We start from the raw sequence: 18,757 nt of genomic DNA, 5'->3' as shown, positions 1-18,757 counted from the left end.
TTCTTGGTTTTAAAAGGAAGAAGCAATCACTTTGAACACCGCTCAGCTCTGTCATTCCAGCTGGCGGAGAGACCGACAGACAGGGGGACAGACAGACAGGGGGACACCATATTTCTGGGGTGGCTTTCTACATCTTCCCTACCTGCTTGCACTCTCTCTGCTGCTGCTGCTGCTGCTGCTGCAGCATAAAAAGGGAGAGATGCCCAGTCCTGCTGGCAAACTTGACACTTTGCCCCTTACCAGCATGGCTGCTTACATGGCATTTGCATAAATATAGAAGCAAGCTAACACTGTCTGCTGCTCCCTGGATAGAGATAGATAGATAGATAGATAGATAGATAGATAGATAGATAGATAGATAGATATTGTTTTTGCACTGCTCAGCAGATAGTTTGCAATCTGTTGGTTTTAAATGCTGCTCTTTGTTACTTTGGAGCCTAGAAACTCTAGAACGTACTGTATACTCCCTTTGTGATATCATCACATGGGGTGGTCTGGCTACAGAGACCCAGACATACCATGTAGAACTAGGGCGGGGAGGGGGTGAAATAAAAACCCCATATCCTGCAAGGAACGGCCATTTAAAAAAAAAAAAATGAATCCAGATTTGTTTGTAAATGTGCTGCTTTATACAATATTTCAAAAGGCATCAAACATACAATTGTGACTTTGAAATCACCTATACATTGTGTATTGCACTTATCTCAGTATAATAATAGAGAGATTCGTATCTCAAACCAAAAAAAGAAAAGAAAACAATCAGCCAGAGAGGTGGACATTGGAAAGAGAGGGATACATTTTTACTGCTGCTGCTGCTGCTGCTGCTGCTGCTGCTGCTGCTGCTGCTGCTGCTGCTGCTGCTGCTGCTGCTGCTGCTGCTGCTGCTGCAGCGACTCATATTCTACAGTTCTTGGCCCTTTTTGTTTAGAATGTTTTTTTTCATGAATTATATGTGTTTCCGTATTTCCCAATCCACCTGAATTTATTCCTAAATGTCTGCGCAGGTGCCTAATTGTCATTTCTCCCTGTTTGAGATGTTGCTACCTGGCTAGTTGGTTTGCTCCTTTTATGCCACAGTTATTGACCAGGCCCAAAGCCCAAGCAGTGGCAATAGCAGCTTGTCTGAACAAACACCTGTGCTGTGGGTGGTGGTTGTTGTTATTGTTGTTGATTTTTGTTTCTGTTTTTTCTAACAGTCGAAAAACAGGGGAGAGCGCGCACGCAGTCCCCCACTACCAGAAATTGTGCAGTCGAGTTTCCCGCATGTGGGGAAATCGCAGAGGTCAGCTAGCTCCAAGTGCAATGAGCAAGCCTCGCCCTGGGAGAGCCACCTGCAGGATCGTGGCTGTATAGTGTACTCCCCTGCCAGGTAAGTATGAGTTGGAATGGCGCTGGGGGGCAACTAGCCCTGTCCCAGGACAAGTGTCACCCTTGTGGAGAGAGCAGCCTGGTCATTGGTGCAGCGGCTACAGCGGCAGCAGCAAGCACCACAGTAGCTGAGGCCTAGTATCTGAGCCAGCACCTGCAGCAAGGATCAGCTTAGGCCATTCCATGCAAACATTTGTGCAGCAGCGAATATTTGTCAAACAACATAGATCGAAGACATCCCCTCCCTAGAAGCAAAGCCCCTCCCCCGCCCATCCGACAAGCACCCAGAGAAGCCAAGCTTCGCCGCAAGGTACTACTTCTTGGTTTTAAAAGGAAGAAGCAATCACTTTGAACACCGCTCAGCTCTGTCATTCCAGCTGGCGGAGAGACCGACAGACAGGGGGACAGACAGACAGGGGGACACCATATTTCTGGGGTGGCTTTCTACATCTTCCCTACCTGCTTGCACTCTCTCTGCTGCTGCTGCTGCTGCTGCTGCTGCTGCTGCAGCATAAAAAGGGAGAGATGCCCAGTCCTGCTGGCAAACTTGACACTTTGCCCCTTACCAGCATGGCTGCTTACATGGCATTTGCATAAATATAGAAGCAAGCTAACACTGTCTGCTGCTCCCTGGATAGAGATAGATAGATAGATAGATAGATAGATATTGTTTTTGCACTGCTCAGCAGATAGTTTGCAATCTGTTGGTTTTAAATGCTGCTCTTTGTTACTTTGGAGCCTAGAAACTCTAGAACGTACTGTATACTCCCTTTGTGATATCATCACATGGGGTGGTCTGGCTACAGAGACCCAGACATACCATGTAGAACTAGGGCGGGGAGGGGGTGAAATAAAAACCCCATATCCTGCAAGGAACGGCCATTTAAAAAAAAAAAATGAATCCAGATTTGTTTGTAAATGTGCTGCTTTATACAATATTTCAAAAGGCATCAAACATACAATTGTGACTTTGAAATCACCTATACATTGTGTATTGCACTTATCTCAGTATAATAATAGAGAGATTCGTATCTCAAACCAAAAAAAGAAAAGAAAACAATCAGCCAGAGAGGTGGACATTGGAAAGAGAGGGATACATTTTTACTGCTGCTGCTGCTGCTGCTGCTGCTGCTGCTGCTGCTGCTGCTGCTGCTGCTGCTGCTGCTGCTGCTGCTGCTGCTGCTGCTGCTGCTGCTGCAGCGACTCATATTCTACAGTTCTTGGCCCTTTTTGTTTAGAATGTTTTTTTTCATGAATTATATGTGTTTCCGTATTTCCCAATCCACCTGAATTTATTCCTAAATGTCTGCGCAGGTGCCTAATTGTCATTTCTCCCTGTTTGAGATGTTGCTACCTGGCTAGTTGGTTTGCTCCTTTTATGCCACAGTTATTGACCAGGCCCAAAGCCCAAGCAGTGGCAATAGCAGCTTGTCTGAACAAACACCTGTGCTGTGGGTGGTGGTTGTTGTTATTGTTGTTGATTTTTGTTTCTGTTTTTTCTAACAGTCGAAAAACAGGGGAGAGCGCGCACGCAGTCCCCCACTACCAGAAATTGTGCAGTCGAGTTTCCCGCATGTGGGGAAATCGCAGAGGTCAGCTAGCTCCAAGTGCAATGAGCAAGCCTCGCCCTGGGAGAGCCACCTGCAGGATCGTGGCTGTATAGTGTACTCCCCTGCCAGGTAAGTATGAGTTGGAATGGCGCTGGGGGGCAACTAGCCCTGTCCCAGGACAAGTGTCACCCTTGTGGAGAGAGCAGCCTGGTCATTGGTGCAGCGGCTACAGCGGCAGCAGCAAGCACCACAGTAGCTGAGGCCTAGTATCTGAGCCAGCACCTGCAGCAAGGATCAGCTTAGGCCATTCCATGCAAACATTTGTGCAGCAGCGAATATTTGTCAAACAACATAGATCGAAGACATCCCCTCCCTAGAAGCAAAGCCCCTCCCCCGCCCATCCGACAAGCACCCAGAGAAGCCAAGCTTCGCCGCAAGGTACTACTTCTTGGTTTTAAAAGGAAGAAGCAATCACTTTGAACACCGCTCAGCTCTGTCATTCCAGCTGGCGGAGAGACCGACAGACAGGGGGACAGACAGACAGGGGGACACCATATTTCTGGGGTGGCTTTCTACATCTTCCCTACCTGCTTGCACTCTCTCTGCTGCTGCTGCTGCTGCTGCTGCAGCATAAAAAGGGAGAGATGCCCAGTCCTGCTGGCAAACTTGACACTTTGCCCCTTACCAGCATGGCTGCTTACATGGCATTTGCATAAATATAGAAGCAAGCTAACACTGTCTGCTGCTCCCTGGATAGAGATAGATAGATAGATAGATAGATAGATAGATAGATAGATAGATAGATAGATAGATAGATAGATATTGTTTTTGCACTGCTCAGCAGATAGTTTGCAATCTGTTGGTTTTAAATGCTGCTCTTTGTTACTTTGGAGCCTAGAAACTCTAGAACGTACTGTATATTCCCTTTGTGATATCATCACATGGGGTGGTCTGGCTACAGAGACCCAGACATACCATGTAGAACTAGGGCGGGGAGGGGGTGAAATAAAAACCCCATATCCTGCAAGGAACGGCCATTTAAAAAAAAAAAAATGAATCCAGATTTGTTTGTAAATGTGCTGCTTTATACAATATTTCAAAAGGCATCAAACATACAATTGTGACTTTGAAATCACCTATACATTGTGTATTGCACTTATCTCAGTATAATAATAGAGAGATTCGTATCTCAAACCAAAAAAAGAAAAGAAAACAATCAGCCAGAGAGGTGGACATTGGAAAGAGAGGGATACATTTTTACTGCTGCTGCTGCTGCTGCTGCTGCTGCTGCTGCTGCTGCTGCTGCTGCTGCTGCTGCTGCTGCTGCTGCTGCTGCAGCGACTCATATTCTACAGTTCTTGGCCCTTTTTGTTTAGAATGTTTTTTTTCATGAATTATATGTGTTTCCGTATTTCCCAATCCACCTGAATTTATTCCTAAATGTCTGCGCAGGTGCCTAATTGTCATTTCTCCCTGTTTGAGATGTTGCTACCTGGCTAGTTGGTTTGCTCCTTTTATGCCACAGTTATTGACCAGGCCCAAAGCCCAAGCAGTGGCAATAGCAGCTTGTCTGAACAAACACCTGTGCTGTGGGTGGTGGTTGTTGTTATTGTTGTTGATTTTTGTTTCTGTTTTTTCTAACAGTCGAAAAACAGGGGAGAGCGCGCACGCAGTCCCCCACTACCAGAAATTGTGCAGTCGAGTTTCCCGCATGTGGGGAAATCGCAGAGGTCAGCTAGCTCCAAGTGCAATGAGCAAGCCTCGCCCTGGGAGAGCCACCTGCAGGATCGTGGCTGTATAGTGTACTCCCCTGCCAGGTAAGTATGAGTTGGAATGGCGCTGGGGGGCAACTAGCCCTGTCCCAGGACAAGTGTCACCCTTGTGGAGAGAGCAGCCTGGTCATTGGTGCAGCGGCTACAGCGGCAGCAGCAAGCACCACAGTAGCTGAGGCCTAGTATCTGAGCCAGCACCTGCAGCAAGGATCAGCTTAGGCCATTCCATGCAAACATTTGTGCAGCAGCGAATATTTGTCAAACAACATAGATCGAAGACATCCCCTCCCTAGAAGCAAAGCCCCTCCCCCGCCCATCCGACAAGCACCCAGAGAAGCCAAGCTTCGCCGCAAGGTACTACTTCTTGGTTTTAAAAGGAAGAAGCAATCACTTTGAACACCGCTCAGCTCTGTCATTCCAGCTGGCGGAGAGACCGACAGACAGGGGGACAGACAGACAGGGGGACACCATATTTCTGGGGTGGCTTTCTACATCTTCCCTACCTGCTTGCACTCTCTCTGCTGCTGCTGCTGCTGCTGCTGCTGCTGCTGCAGCATAAAAAGGGAGAGATGCCCAGTCCTGCTGGCAAACTTGACACTTTGCCCCTTACCAGCATGGCTGCTTACATGGCATTTGCATAAATATAGAAGCAAGCTAACACTGTCTGCTGCTCCCTGGATAGAGATAGATAGATAGATAGATAGATAGATAGATAGATATTGTTTTTGCACTGCTCAGCAGATAGTTTGCAATCTGTTGGTTTTAAATGCTGCTCTTTGTTACTTTGGAGCCTAGAAACTCTAGAACGTACTGTATACTCCCTTTGTGATATCATCACATGGGGTGGTCTGGCTACAGAGACCCAGACATACCATGTAGAACTAGGGCGGGGAGGGGGTGAAATAAAAACCCCATATCCTGCAAGGAACGGCCATTTAAAAAAAAAAAATGAATCCAGATTTGTTTGTAAATGTGCTGCTTTATACAATATTTCAAAAGGCATCAAACATACAATTGTGACTTTGAAATCACCTATACATTGTGTATTGCACTTATCTCAGTATAATAATAGAGAGATTCGTATCTCAAACCAAAAAAAGAAAAGAAAACAATCAGCCAGAGAGGTGGACATTGGAAAGAGAGGGATACATTTTTACTGCTGCTGCTGCTGCTGCTGCTGCTGCTGCTGCTGCTGCTGCTGCTGCTGCAGCGACTCATATTCTACAGTTCTTGGCCCTTTTTGTTTAGAATGTTTTTTTTCATGAATTATATGTGTTTCCGTATTTCCCAATCCACCTGAATTTATTCCTAAATGTCTGCGCAGGTGCCTAATTGTCATTTCTCCCTGTTTGAGATGTTGCTACCTGGCTAGTTGGTTTGCTCCTTTTATGCCACAGTTATTGACCAGGCCCAAAGCCCAAGCAGTGGCAATAGCAGCTTGTCTGAACAAACACCTGTGCTGTGGGTGGTGGTTGTTGTTATTGTTGTTGATTTTTGTTTCTGTTTTTTCTAACAGTCGAAAAACAGGGGAGAGCGCGCACGCAGTCCCCCACTACCAGAAATTGTGCAGTCGAGTTTCCCGCATGTGGGGAAATCGCAGAGGTCAGCTAGCTCCAAGTGCAATGAGCAAGCCTCGCCCTGGGAGAGCCACCTGCAGGATCGTGGCTGTATAGTGTACTCCCCTGCCAGGTAAGTATGAGTTGGAATGGCGCTGGGGGGCAACTAGCCCTGTCCCAGGACAAGTGTCACCCTTGTGGAGAGAGCAGCCTGGTCATTGGTGCAGCGGCTACAGCGGCAGCAGCAAGCACCACAGTAGCTGAGGCCTAGTATCTGAGCCAGCACCTGCAGCAAGGATCAGCTTAGGCCATTCCATGCAAACATTTGTGCAGCAGCGAATATTTGTCAAACAACATAGATCGAAGACATCCCCTCCCTAGAAGCAAAGCCCCTCCCCCGCCCATCCGACAAGCACCCAGAGAAGCCAAGCTTCGCCGCAAGGTACTACTTCTTGGTTTTAAAAGGAAGAAGCAATCACTTTGAACACCGCTCAGCTCTGTCATTCCAGCTGGCGGAGAGACCGACAGACAGGGGGACAGACAGACAGGGGGACACCATATTTCTGGGGTGGCTTTCTACATCTTCCCTACCTGCTTGCACTCTCTCTGCTGCTGCTGCTGCTGCTGCTGCAGCATAAAAAGGGAGAGATGCCCAGTCCTGCTGGCAAACTTGACACTTTGCCCCTTACCAGCATGGCTGCTTACATGGCATTTGCATAAATATAGAAGCAAGCTAACACTGTCTGCTGCTCCCTGGATAGAGATAGATAGATAGATAGATAGATAGATAGATAGATAGATAGATAGATAGATAGATATTGTTTTTGCACTGCTCAGCAGATAGTTTGCAATCTGTTGGTTTTAAATGCTGCTCTTTGTTACTTTGGAGCCTAGAAACTCTAGAACGTACTGTATACTCCCTTTGTGATATCATCACATGGGGTGGTCTGGCTACAGAGACCCAGACATACCATGTAGAACTAGGGCGGGGAGGGGGTGAAATAAAAACCCCATATCCTGCAAGGAACGGCCATTTAAAAAAAAAAAAATGAATCCAGATTTGTTTGTAAATGTGCTGCTTTATACAATATTTCAAAAGGCATCAAACATACAATTGTGACTTTGAAATCACCTATACATTGTGTATTGCACTTATCTCAGTATAATAATAGAGAGATTCGTATCTCAAACCAAAAAAAGAAAAGAAAACAATCAGCCAGAGAGGTGGACATTGGAAAGAGAGGGATACATTTTTGCTGCTGCTGCTGCTGCTGCTGCTGCTGCTGCTGCTGCTGCTGCTGCTGCTGCTGCTGCTGCTGCTGCTGCTGCTGCTGCTGCTGCTGCTGCTGCTGCTGCTGCTGCTGCTGCTGCTGCTGCTGCTGCTGCTGCTGCTGCTGCTGCTGCTGCTGCTGCTGCAGCGACTCATATTCTACAGTTCTTGGCCCTTTTTGTTTAGAATGTTTTTTTTCATGAATTATATGTGTTTCCGTATTTCCCAATCCACCTGAATTTATTCCTAAATGTCTGCGCAGGTGCCTAATTGTCATTTCTCCCTGTTTGAGATGTTGCTACCTGGCTAGTTGGTTTGCTCCTTTTATGCCACAGTTATTGACCAGGCCCAAAGCCCAAGCAGTGGCAATAGCAGCTTGTCTGAACAAACACCTGTGCTGTGGGTGGTGGTTGTTGTTATTGTTGTTGATTTTTGTTTCTGTTTTTTCTAACAGTCGAAAAACAGGGGAGAGCGCGCACGCAGTCCCCCACTACCAGAAATTGTGCAGTCGAGTTTCCCGCATGTGGGGAAATCGCAGAGGTCAGCTAGCTCCAAGTGCAATGAGCAAGCCTCGCCCTGGGAGAGCCACCTGCAGGATCGTGGCTGTATAGTGTACTCCCCTGCCAGGTAAGTATGAGTTGGAATGGCGCTGGGGGGCAACTAGCCCTGTCCCAGGACAAGTGTCACCCTTGTGGAGAGAGCAGCCTGGTCATTGGTGCAGCGGCTACAGCGGCAGCAGCAAGCACCACAGTAGCTGAGGCCTAGTATCTGAGCCAGCACCTGCAGCAAGGATCAGCTTAGGCCATTCCATGCAAACATTTGTGCAGCAGCGAATATTTGTCAAACAACATAGATCGAAGACATCCCCTCCCTAGAAGCAAAGCCCCTCCCCCGCCCATCCGACAAGCACCCAGAGAAGCCAAGCTTCGCCGCAAGGTACTACTTCTTGGTTTTAAAAGGAAGAAGCAATCACTTTGAACACCGCTCAGCTCTGTCATTCCAGCTGGCGGAGAGACCGACAGACAGGGGGACAGACAGACAGGGGGACACCATATTTCTGGGGTGGCTTTCTACATCTTCCCTACCTGCTTGCACTCTCTCTGCTGCTGCTGCTGCTGCTGCTGCTGCAGCAGCATAAAAAGGGAGAGATGCCCAGTCCTGCTGGCAAACTTGACACTTTGCCCCTTACCAGCATGGCTGCTTACATGGCATTTGCATAAATATAGAAGCAAGCTAACACTGTCTGCTGCTCCCTGGATAGAGATAGATAGATAGATAGATAGATAGATAGATAGATATTGTTTTTGCACTGCTCAGCAGATAGTTTGCAATCTGTTGGTTTTAAATGCTGCTCTTTGTTACTTTGGAGCCTAGAAACTCTAGAACGTACTGTATACTCCCTTTGTGATATCATCACATGGGGTGGTCTGGCTACAGAGACCCAGACATACCATGTAGAACTAGGGCGGGGAGGGGGTGAAATAAAAACCCCATATCCTGCAAGGAACGGCCATTTAAAAAAAAAAAATGAATCCAGATTTGTTTGTAAATGTGCTGCTTTATACAATATTTCAAAAGGCATCAAACATACAATTGTGACTTTGAAATCACCTATACATTGTGTATTGCACTTATCTCAGTATAATAATAGAGAGATTCGTATCTCAAACCAAAAAAAGAAAAGAAAACAATCAGCCAGAGAGGTGGACATTGGAAAGAGAGGGATACATTTTTACTGCTGCTGCTGCTGCTGCTGCTGCTGCTGCTGCTGCTGCTGCTGCTGCTGCAGCGACTCATATTCTACAGTTCTTGGCCCTTTTTGTTTAGAATGTTTTTTTTCATGAATTATATGTGTTTCCGTATTTCCCAATCCACCTGAATTTATTCCTAAATGTCTGCGCAGGTGCCTAATTGTCATTTCTCCCTGTTTGAGATGTTGCTACCTGGCTAGTTGGTTTGCTCCTTTTATGCCACAGTTATTGACCAGGCCCAAAGCCCAAGCAGTGGCAATAGCAGCTTGTCTGAACAAACACCTGTGCTGTGGGTGGTGGTTGTTGTTATTGTTGTTGATTTTTGTTTCTGTTTTTTCTAACAGTCGAAAAACAGGGGAGAGCGCGCACGCAGTCCCCCACTACCAGAAATTGTGCAGTCGAGTTTCCCGCATGTGGGGAAATCGCAGAGGTCAGCTAGCTCCAAGTGCAATGAGCAAGCCTCGCCCTGGGAGAGCCACCTGCAGGATCGTGGCTGTATAGTGTACTCCCCTGCCAGGTAAGTATGAGTTGGAATGGCGCTGGGGGGCAACTAGCCCTGTCCCAGGACAAGTGTCACCCTTGTGGAGAGAGCAGCCTGGTCATTGGTGCAGCGGCTACAGCGGCAGCAGCAAGCACCACAGTAGCTGAGGCCTAGTATCTGAGCCAGCACCTGCAGCAAGGATCAGCTTAGGCCATTCCATGCAAACATTTGTGCAGCAGCGAATATTTGTCAAACAACATAGATCGAAGACATCCCCTCCCTAGAAGCAAAGCCCCTCCCCCGCCCATCCGACAAGCACCCAGAGAAGCCAAGCTTCGCCACAAGGTACTACTTCTTGGTTTTAAAAGGAAGAAGCAATCACTTTGAACACCGCTCAGCTCTGTCATTCCAGCTGGCGGAGAGACCGACAGACAGGGGGACAGACAGACAGGGGGACACCATATTTCTGGGGTGGCTTTCTACATCTTCCCTACCTGCTTGCACTCTCTCTGCTGCTGCTGCTGCTGCTGCTGCAGCATAAAAAGGGAGAGATGCCCAGTCCTGCTGGCAAACTTGACACTTTGCCCCTTACCAGCATGGCTGCTTACATGGCATTTGCATAAATATAGAAGCAAGCTAACACTGTCTGCTGCTCCCTGGATAGAGATAGATAGATAGATAGATAGATAGATAGATAGATAGATAGATAGATAGATAGATAGATATTGTTTTTGCACTGCTCAGCAGATAGTTTGCAATCTGTTGGTTTTAAATGCTGCTCTTTGTTACTTTGGAGCCTAGAAACTCTAGAACGTACTGTATACTCCCTTTGTGATATCATCACATGGGGTGGTCTGGCTACAGAGACCCAGACATACCATGTAGAACTAGGGCGGGGAGGGGGTGAAATAAAAACCCCATATCCTGCAAGGAACGGCCATTTAAAAAAAAAAAAATGAATCCAGATTTGTTTGTAAATGTGCTGCTTTATACAATATTTCAAAAGGCATCAAACATACAATTGTGACTTTGAAATCACCTATACATTGTGTATTGCACTTATCTCAGTATAATAATAGAGAGATTCGTATCTCAAACCAAAAAAAGAAAAGAAAACAATCAGCCAGAGAGGTGGACATTGGAAAGAGAGGGATACATTTTTACTGCTGCTGCTGCTGCTGCTGCTGCTGCTGCTGCTGCTGCTGCTGCTGCTGCAGCGACTCATATTCTACAGTTCTTGGCCCTTTTTGTTTAGAATGTTTTTTTTCATGAATTATATGTGTTTCCGTATTTCCCAATCCACCTGAATTTATTCCTAAATGTCTGCGCAGGTGCCTAATTGTCATTTCTCCCTGTTTGAGATGTTGCTACCTGGCTAGTTGGTTTGCTCCTTTTATGCCACAGTTATTGACCAGGCCCAAAGCCCAAGCAGTGGCAATAGCAGCTTGTCTGAACAAACACCTGTGCTGTGGGTGGTGGTTGTTGTTATTGTTGTTGATTTTTGTTTCTGTTTTTTCTAACAGTCGAAAAACAGGGGAGAGCGCGCACGCAGTCCCCCACTACCAGAAATTGTGCAGTCGAGTTTCCCGCATGTGGGGAAATCGCAGAGGTCAGCTAGCTCCAAGTGCAATGAGCAAGCCTCGCCCTGGGAGAGCCACCTGCAGGATCGTGGCTGTATAGTGTACTCCCCTGCCAGGTAAGTATGAGTTGGAATGGCGCTGGGGGGCAACTAGCCCTGTCCCAGGACAAGTGTCACCCTTGTGGAGAGAGCAGCCTGGTCATTGGTGCAGCGGCTACAGCGGCAGCAGCAAGCACCACAGTAGCTGAGGCCTAGTATCTGAGCCAGCACCTGCAGCAAGGATCAGCTTAGGCCATTCCATGCAAACATTTGTGCAGCAGCGAATATTTGTCAAACAACATAGATCGAAGACATCCCCTCCCTAGAAGCAAAGCCCCTCCCCCGCCCATCCGACAAGCACCCAGAGAAGCCAAGCTTCGCCACAAGGTACTACTTCTTGGTTTTAAAAGGAAGAAGCAATCACTTTGAACACCGCTCAGCTCTGTCATTCCAGCTGGCGGAGAGACCGACAGACAGGGGGACAGACAGACAGGGGGACACCATATTTCTGGGGTGGCTTTCTACATCTTCCCTACCTGCTTGCACTCTCTCTGCTGCTGCTGCTGCTGCTGCTGCAGCATAAAAAGGGAGAGATGCCCAGTCCTGCTGGCAAACTTGACACTTTGCCCCTTACCAGCATGGCTGCTTACATGGCATTTGCATAAATATAGAAGCAAGCTAACACTGTCTGCTGCTCCCTGGATAGAGATAGATAGATAGATAGATAGATAGATAGATAGATAGATAGATAGATAGATAGATAGATAGATATTGTTTTTGCACTGCTCAGCAGATAGTTTGCAATCTGTTGGTTTTAAATGCTGCTCTTTGTTACTTTGGAGCCTAGAAACTCTAGAACGTACTGTATACTCCCTTTGTGATATCATCACATGGGGTGGTCTGGCTACAGAGACCCAGACATACCATGTAGAACTAGGGCGGGGAGGGGGTGAAATAAAAACCCCATATCCTGCAAGGAACGGCCATTTAAAAAAAAAAAAATGAATCCAGATTTGTTTGTAAATGTGCTGCTTTATACAATATTTCAAAAGGCATCAAACATACAATTGTGACTTTGAAATCACCTATACATTGTGTATTGCACTTATCTCAGTATAATAATAGAGAGATTCGTATCTCAAACCAAAAAAAGAAAAGAAAACAATCAGCCAGAGAGGTGGACATTGGAAAGAGAGGGATACATTTTTACTGCTGCTGCTGCTGCTGCTGCTGCTGCTGCTGCTGCTGCTGCTGCTGCTGCTGCTGCTGCTGCGACTCATATTCTACAGTTCTTGGCCCTTTTTGTTTAGAATGTTTTTTTTCATGAATTATATGTGTTTCCGTATTTCCCAATCCACCTGAATTTATTCCTAAATGTCTGCGCAGGTGCCTAATTGTCATTTCTCCCTGTTTGAGATGTTGCTACCTGGCTAGTTGGTTTGCTCCTTTTATGCCACAGTTATTGACCAGGCCCAAAGCCCAAGCAGTGGCAATAGCAGCTTGTCTGAACAAACACCTGTGCTGTGGGTGGTGGTTGTTGTTATTGTTGTTGATTTTTGTTTCTGTTTTTTCTAACAGTCGAAAAACAGGGGAGAGCGCGCACGCAGTCCCCCACTACCAGAAATTGTGCAGTCGAGTTTCCCGCATGTGGGGAAATCGCAGAGGTCAGCTAGCTCCAAGTGCAATGAGCAAGCCTCGCCCTGGGAGAGCCACCTGCAGGATCGTGGCTGTATAGTGTACTCCCCTGCCAGGTAAGTATGAGTTGGAATGGCGCTGGGGGGCAACTAGCCCTGTCCCAGGACAAGTGTCACCCTTGTGGAGAGAGCAGCCTGGTCATTGGTGCAGCGGCTACAGCGGCAGCAGCAAGCACCACAGTAGCTGAGGCCTAGTATCTGAGCCAGCACCTGCAGCAAGGATCAGCTTAGGCCATTCCATGCAAACATTTGTGCAGCAGCGAATATTTGTCAAACAACATAGATCGAAGACATCCCCTCCCTAGAAGCAAAGCCCCTCCCCCGCCCATCCGACAAGCACCCAGAGAAGCCAAGCTTCGCCGCAAGGTACTACTTCTTGGTTTTAAAAGGAAGAAGCAATCACTTTGAACACCGCTCAGCTCTGTCATTCCAGCTGGCGGAGAGACCGACAGACAGGGGGACAGACAGACAGGGGGACACCATATTTCTGGGGTGGCTTTCTACATCTTCCCTACCTGCTTGCACTCTCTCTGCTGCTGCTGCTGCTGCTGCTGCTGCAGCAGCATAAAAAGGGAGAGATGCCCAGTCCTGCTGGCAAACTTGACACTTTGCCCCTTACCAGCATGGCTGCTTACATGGCATTTGCATAAATATAGAAGCAAGCTAACACTGTCTGCTGCTCCCTGGATAGAGATAGATAGATAGATAGATAGATAGATAGATAGATATTGTTTTTGCACTGCTCAGCAGATAGTTTGCAATCTGTTGGTTTTAAATGCTGCTCTTTGTTACTTTGGAGCCTAGAAACTCTAGAACGTACTGTATACTCCCTTTGTGATATCATCACATGGGGTGGTCTGGCTACAGAGACCCAGACATACCATGTAGAACTAGGGCGGGGAGGGGGTGAAATAAAAACCCCATATCCTGCAAGGAACGGCCATTTAAAAAAAAAAAAATGAATCCAGATTTGTTTGTAAATGTGCTGCTTTATACAATATTTCAAAAGGCATCAAACATACAATTGTGACTTTGAAATCACCTATACATTGTGTATTGCACTTATCTCAGTATAATAATAGAGAGATTCGTATCTCAAACCAAAAAAAGAAAAGAAAACAATCAGCCAGAGAGGTGGACATTGGAAAGAGAGGGATACATTTTTACTGCTGCTGCTGCTGCTGCTGCTGCTGCTGCTGCTGCTGCTGCTGCTGCTGCAGCGACTCATATTCTACAGTTCTTGGCCCTTTTTGTTTAGAATGTTTTTTTTCATGAATTATATGTGTTTCCGTATTTCCCAATCCACCTGAATTTATTCCTAAATGTCTGCGCAGGTGCCTAATTGTCATTTCTCCCTGTTTGAGATGTTGCTACCTGGCTAGTTGGTTTGCTCCTTTTATGCCACAGTTATTGACCAGGCCCAAAGCCCAAGCAGTGGCAATAGCAGCTTGTCTGAACAAACACCTGTGCTGTGGGTGGTGGTTGTTGTTATTGTTGTTGATTTTTGTTTCTGTTTTTTCTAACAGTCGAAAAACAGGGGAGAGCGCGCACGCAGTCCCCCACTACCAGAAATTGTGCAGTCGAGTTTCCCGCATGTGGGGAAATCGCAGAGGTCAGCTAGCTCCAAGTGCAATGAGCAAGCCTCGCCCTGGGAGAGCCACCTGCAGGATCGTGGCTGTATAGTGTACTCCCCTGCCAGGTAAGTATGAGTTGGAATGGCGCTGGGGGGCAACTAGCCCTGTCCCAGGACAAGTGTCACCCTTGTGGAGAGAGCAGCCTGGTCATTGGTGCAGCGGCTACAGCGGCAGCAGCAAGCACCACAGTAGCTGAGGCCTAGTATCTGAGCCAGCACCTGCAGCAAGGATCAGCTTAGGCCATTCCATGCAAACATTTGTGCAGCAGCGAATATTTGTCAAACAACATAGATCGAAGACATCCCCTCCCTAGAAGCAAAGCCCCTCCCCCGCCCATCCGACAAGCACCCAGAGAAGCCAAGCTTCGCCACAAGGTACTACTTCTTGGTTTTAAAAGGAAGAAGCAATCACTTTGAACACCGCTCAGCTCTGTCATTCCAGCTGGCGGAGAGACCGACAGACAGGGGGACAGACAGACAGGGGGACACCATATTTCTGGGGTGGCTTTCTACATCTTCCCTACCTGCTTGCACTCTCTCTGCTGCTGCTGCTGCTGCTGCTGCAGCATAAAAAGGGAGAGATGCCCAGTCCTGCTGGCAAACTTGACACTTTGCCCCTTACCAGCATGGCTGCTTACATGGCATTTGCATAAATATAGAAGCAAGCTAACACTGTCTGCTGCTCCCTGGATAGAGATAGATAGATAGATAGATAGATAGATAGATAGATAGATAGATAGATAGATAGATAGATATTGTTTTTGCACTGCTCAGCAGATAGTTTGCAATCTGTTGGTTTTAAATGCTGCTCTTTGTTACTTTGGAGCCTAGAAACTCTAGAACGTACTGTATACTCCCTTTGTGATATCATCACATGGGGTGGTCTGGCTACAGAGACCCAGACATACCATGTAGAACTAGGGCGGGGAGGGGGTGAAATAAAAACCCCATATCCTGCAAGGAACGGCCATTTAAAAAAAAAAAAATGAATCCAGATTTGTTTGTAAATGTGCTGCTTTATACAATATTTCAAAAGGCATCAAACATACAATTGTGACTTTGAAATCACCTATACATTGTGTATTGCACTTATCTCAGTATAATAATAGAGAGATTCGTATCTCAAACCAAAAAAAGAAAAGAAAACAATCAGCCAGAGAGGTGGACATTGGAAAGAGAGGGATACATTTTTACTGCTGCTGCTGCTGCTGCTGCTGCTGCTGCTGCTGCTGCTGCTGCTGCTGCTGCTGCTGCTGCTGCTGCTGCTGCTGCTGCGACTCATATTCTACAGTTCTTGGCCCTTTTTGTTTAGAATGTTTTTTTTCATGAATTATATGTGTTTCCGTATTTCCCAATCCACCTGAATTTATTCCTAAATGTCTGCGCAGGTGCCTAATTGTCATTTCTCCCTGTTTGAGATGTTGCTACCTGGCTAGTTGGTTTGCTCCTTTTATGCCACAGTTATTGACCAGGCCCAAAGCCCAAGCAGTGGCAATAGCAGCTTGTCTGAACAAACACCTGTGCTGTGGGTGGTGGTTGTTGTTATTGTTGTTGATTTTTGTTTCTGTTTTTTCTAACAGTCGAAAAACAGGGGAGAGCGCGCACGCAGTCCCCCACTACCAGAAATTGTGCAGTCGAGTTTCCCGCATGTGGGGAAATCGCAGAGGTCAGCTAGCTCCAAGTGCAATGAGCAAGCCTCGCCCTGGGAGAGCCACCTGCAGGATCGTGGCTGTATAGTGTACTCCCCTGCCAGGTAAGTATGAGTTGGAATGGCGCTGGGGGGCAACTAGCCCTGTCCCAGGACAAGTGTCACCCTTGTGGAGAGAGCAGCCTGGTCATTGGTGCAGCGGCTACAGCGGCAGCAGCAAGCACCACAGTAGCTGAGGCCTAGTATCTGAGCCAGCACCTGCAGCAAGGATCAGCTTAGGCCATTCCATGCAAACATTTGTGCAGCAGCGAATATTTGTCAAACAACATAGATCGAAGACATCCCCTCCCTAGAAGCAAAGCCCCTCCCCCGCCCATCCGACAAGCACCCAGAGAAGCCAAGCTTCGCCGCAAGGTACTACTTCTTGGTTTTAAAAGGAAGAAGCAATCACTTTGAACACCGCTCAGCTCTGTCATTCCAGCTGGCGGAGAGACCGACAGACAGGGGGACAGACAGACAGGGGGACACCATATTTCTGGGGTGGCTTTCTACATCTTCCCTACCTGCTTGCACTCTCTCTGCTGCTGCTGCTGCTGCTGCTGCTGCTGCTGCTGCTGCTGCTGCTGCAGCATAAAAAGGGAGAGATGCCCAGTCCTGCTGGCAAACTTGACACTTTGCCCCTTACCAGCATGGCTGCTTACATGGCATTTGCATAAATATAGAAGCAAGCTAACACTGTCTGCTGCTCCCTGGATAGAGATAGATAGATAGATAGATAGATAGATAGATAGATAGATAGATAGATATTGTTTTTGCACTGCTCAGCAGATAGTTTGCAATCTGTTGGTTTTAAATGCTGCTCTTTGTTACTTTGGAGCCTAGAAACTCTAGAACGTACTGTATACTCCCTTTGTGATATCATCACATGGGGTGGTCTGGCTACAGAGACCCAGACATACCATGTAGAACTAGGGCGGGGAGGGGGTGAAATAAAAACCCCATATCCTGCAAGGAACGGCCATTTAAAAAAAAAAAAATGAATCCAGATTTGTTTGTAAATGTGCTGCTTTATACAATATTTCAAAAGGCATCAAACATACAATTGTGACTTTGAAATCACCTATACATTGTGTATTGCACTTATCTCAGTATAATAATAGAGAGATTCGTATCTCAAACCAAAAAAAGAAAAGAAAACAATCAGCCAGAGAGGTGGACATTGGAAAGAGAGGGATACATTTTTACTGCTGCTGCTGCTGCTGCTGCTGCTGCTGCTGCTGCTGCTGCTGCTGCTGCTGCTGCTGCTGCTGCTGCTGCTGCTGCTGCTGCTGCTGCTGCTGCTGCTGCTGCTGCTGCAGCGACTCATATTCTACAGTTCTTGGCCCTTTTTGTTTAGAATGTTTTTTTTCATGAATTATATGTGTTTCCGTATTTCCCAATCCACCTGAATTTATTCCTAAATGTCTGCGCAGGTGCCTAATTGTCATTTCTCCCTGTTTGAGATGTTGCTACCTGGCTAGTTGGTTTGCTCCTTTTATGCCACAGTTATTGACCAGGCCCAAAGCCCAAGCAGTGGCAATAGCAGCTTGTCTGAACAAACACCTGTGCTGTGGGTGGTGGTTGTTGTTATTGTTGTTGATTTTTGTTTCTGTTTTTTCTAACAGTCGAAAAACAGGGGAGAGCGCGCACGCAGTCCCCCACTACCAGAAATTGTGCAGTCGAGTTTCCCGCATGTGGGGAAATCGCAGAGGTCAGCTAGCTCCAAGTGCAATGAGCAAGCCTCGCCCTGGGAGAGCCACCTGCAGGATCGTGGCTGTATAGTGTACTCCCCTGCCAGGTAAGTATGAGTTGGAATGGCGCTGGGGGGCAACTAGCCCTGTCCCAGGACAAGTGTCACCCTTGTGGAGAGAGCAGCCTGGTCATTGGTGCAGCGGCTACAGCGGCAGCAGCAAGCACCACAGTAGCTGAGGCCTAGTATCTGAGCCAGCACCTGCAGCAAGGATCAGCTTAGGCCATTCCATGCAAACATTTGTGCAGCAGCGAATATTTGTCAAACAACATAGATCGAAGACATCCCCTCCCTAGAAGCAAAGCCCCTCCCCCGCCCATCCGACAAGCACCCAGAGAAGCCAAGCTTCGCCGCAAGGTACTACTTCTTGGTTTTAAAAGGAAGAAGCAATCACTTTGAACACCGCTCAGCTCTGTCATTCCAGCTGGCGGAGAGACCGACAGACAGGGGGACAGACAGACAGGGGGACACCATATTTCTGGGGTGGCTTTCTACATCTTCCCTACCTGCTTGCACTCTCTCTGCTGCTGCTGCTGCTGCTGCTGCTGCAGCAGCATAAAAAGGGAGAGATGCCCAGTCCTGCTGGCAAACTTGACACTTTGCCCCTTACCAGCATGGCTGCTTACA

The 18,757-nt window shown here is 47.3% G+C and overlaps 11 pseudogenes; all 11 read right to left on the bottom strand.

Moving 5' to 3' along the window:
• Nucleotides 1-1,204: 1,204 nt before the first annotated feature.
• On the bottom strand, nt 1,205-1,377 carry LOC142463699 (U1 spliceosomal RNA; annotated as a pseudogene).
• Nucleotides 1,378-2,882: 1,505 nt separating this feature from the next.
• On the bottom strand, nt 2,883-3,055 carry LOC142463698 (U1 spliceosomal RNA; annotated as a pseudogene).
• A 1,515-nt stretch (nt 3,056-4,570) lies between these two features.
• LOC142463697 (U1 spliceosomal RNA) lies at nt 4,571-4,743 on the bottom strand (annotated as a pseudogene).
• A 1,471-nt stretch (nt 4,744-6,214) lies between these two features.
• LOC142463696 (U1 spliceosomal RNA) lies at nt 6,215-6,387 on the bottom strand (annotated as a pseudogene).
• Nucleotides 6,388-7,978: 1,591 nt separating this feature from the next.
• LOC142463694 (U1 spliceosomal RNA) lies at nt 7,979-8,151 on the bottom strand (annotated as a pseudogene).
• A 1,468-nt stretch (nt 8,152-9,619) lies between these two features.
• On the bottom strand, nt 9,620-9,792 carry LOC142463693 (U1 spliceosomal RNA; annotated as a pseudogene).
• Nucleotides 9,793-11,279: 1,487 nt separating this feature from the next.
• On the bottom strand, nt 11,280-11,452 carry LOC142463692 (U1 spliceosomal RNA; annotated as a pseudogene).
• Nucleotides 11,453-12,952: 1,500 nt separating this feature from the next.
• LOC142463691 (U1 spliceosomal RNA) lies at nt 12,953-13,125 on the bottom strand (annotated as a pseudogene).
• A 1,469-nt stretch (nt 13,126-14,594) lies between these two features.
• On the bottom strand, nt 14,595-14,767 carry LOC142463690 (U1 spliceosomal RNA; annotated as a pseudogene).
• Nucleotides 14,768-16,281: 1,514 nt separating this feature from the next.
• LOC142463689 (U1 spliceosomal RNA) lies at nt 16,282-16,454 on the bottom strand (annotated as a pseudogene).
• Nucleotides 16,455-18,013: 1,559 nt separating this feature from the next.
• Nucleotides 18,014-18,186, bottom strand: LOC142463688 (U1 spliceosomal RNA; annotated as a pseudogene).
• Nucleotides 18,187-18,757: the final 571 nt, after the last annotated feature.

This window comes from Ascaphus truei, chromosome 11 (assembly GCF_040206685.1).
Source record: "Ascaphus truei isolate aAscTru1 chromosome 11, aAscTru1.hap1, whole genome shotgun sequence".
Classification (NCBI taxonomy): Eukaryota; Metazoa; Chordata; class Amphibia; order Anura; family Ascaphidae; genus Ascaphus; species Ascaphus truei.
The sequence above is the reverse complement of the archived record's forward strand: the minus strand, read 5'-3'. Positions and strand labels throughout refer to the sequence as shown.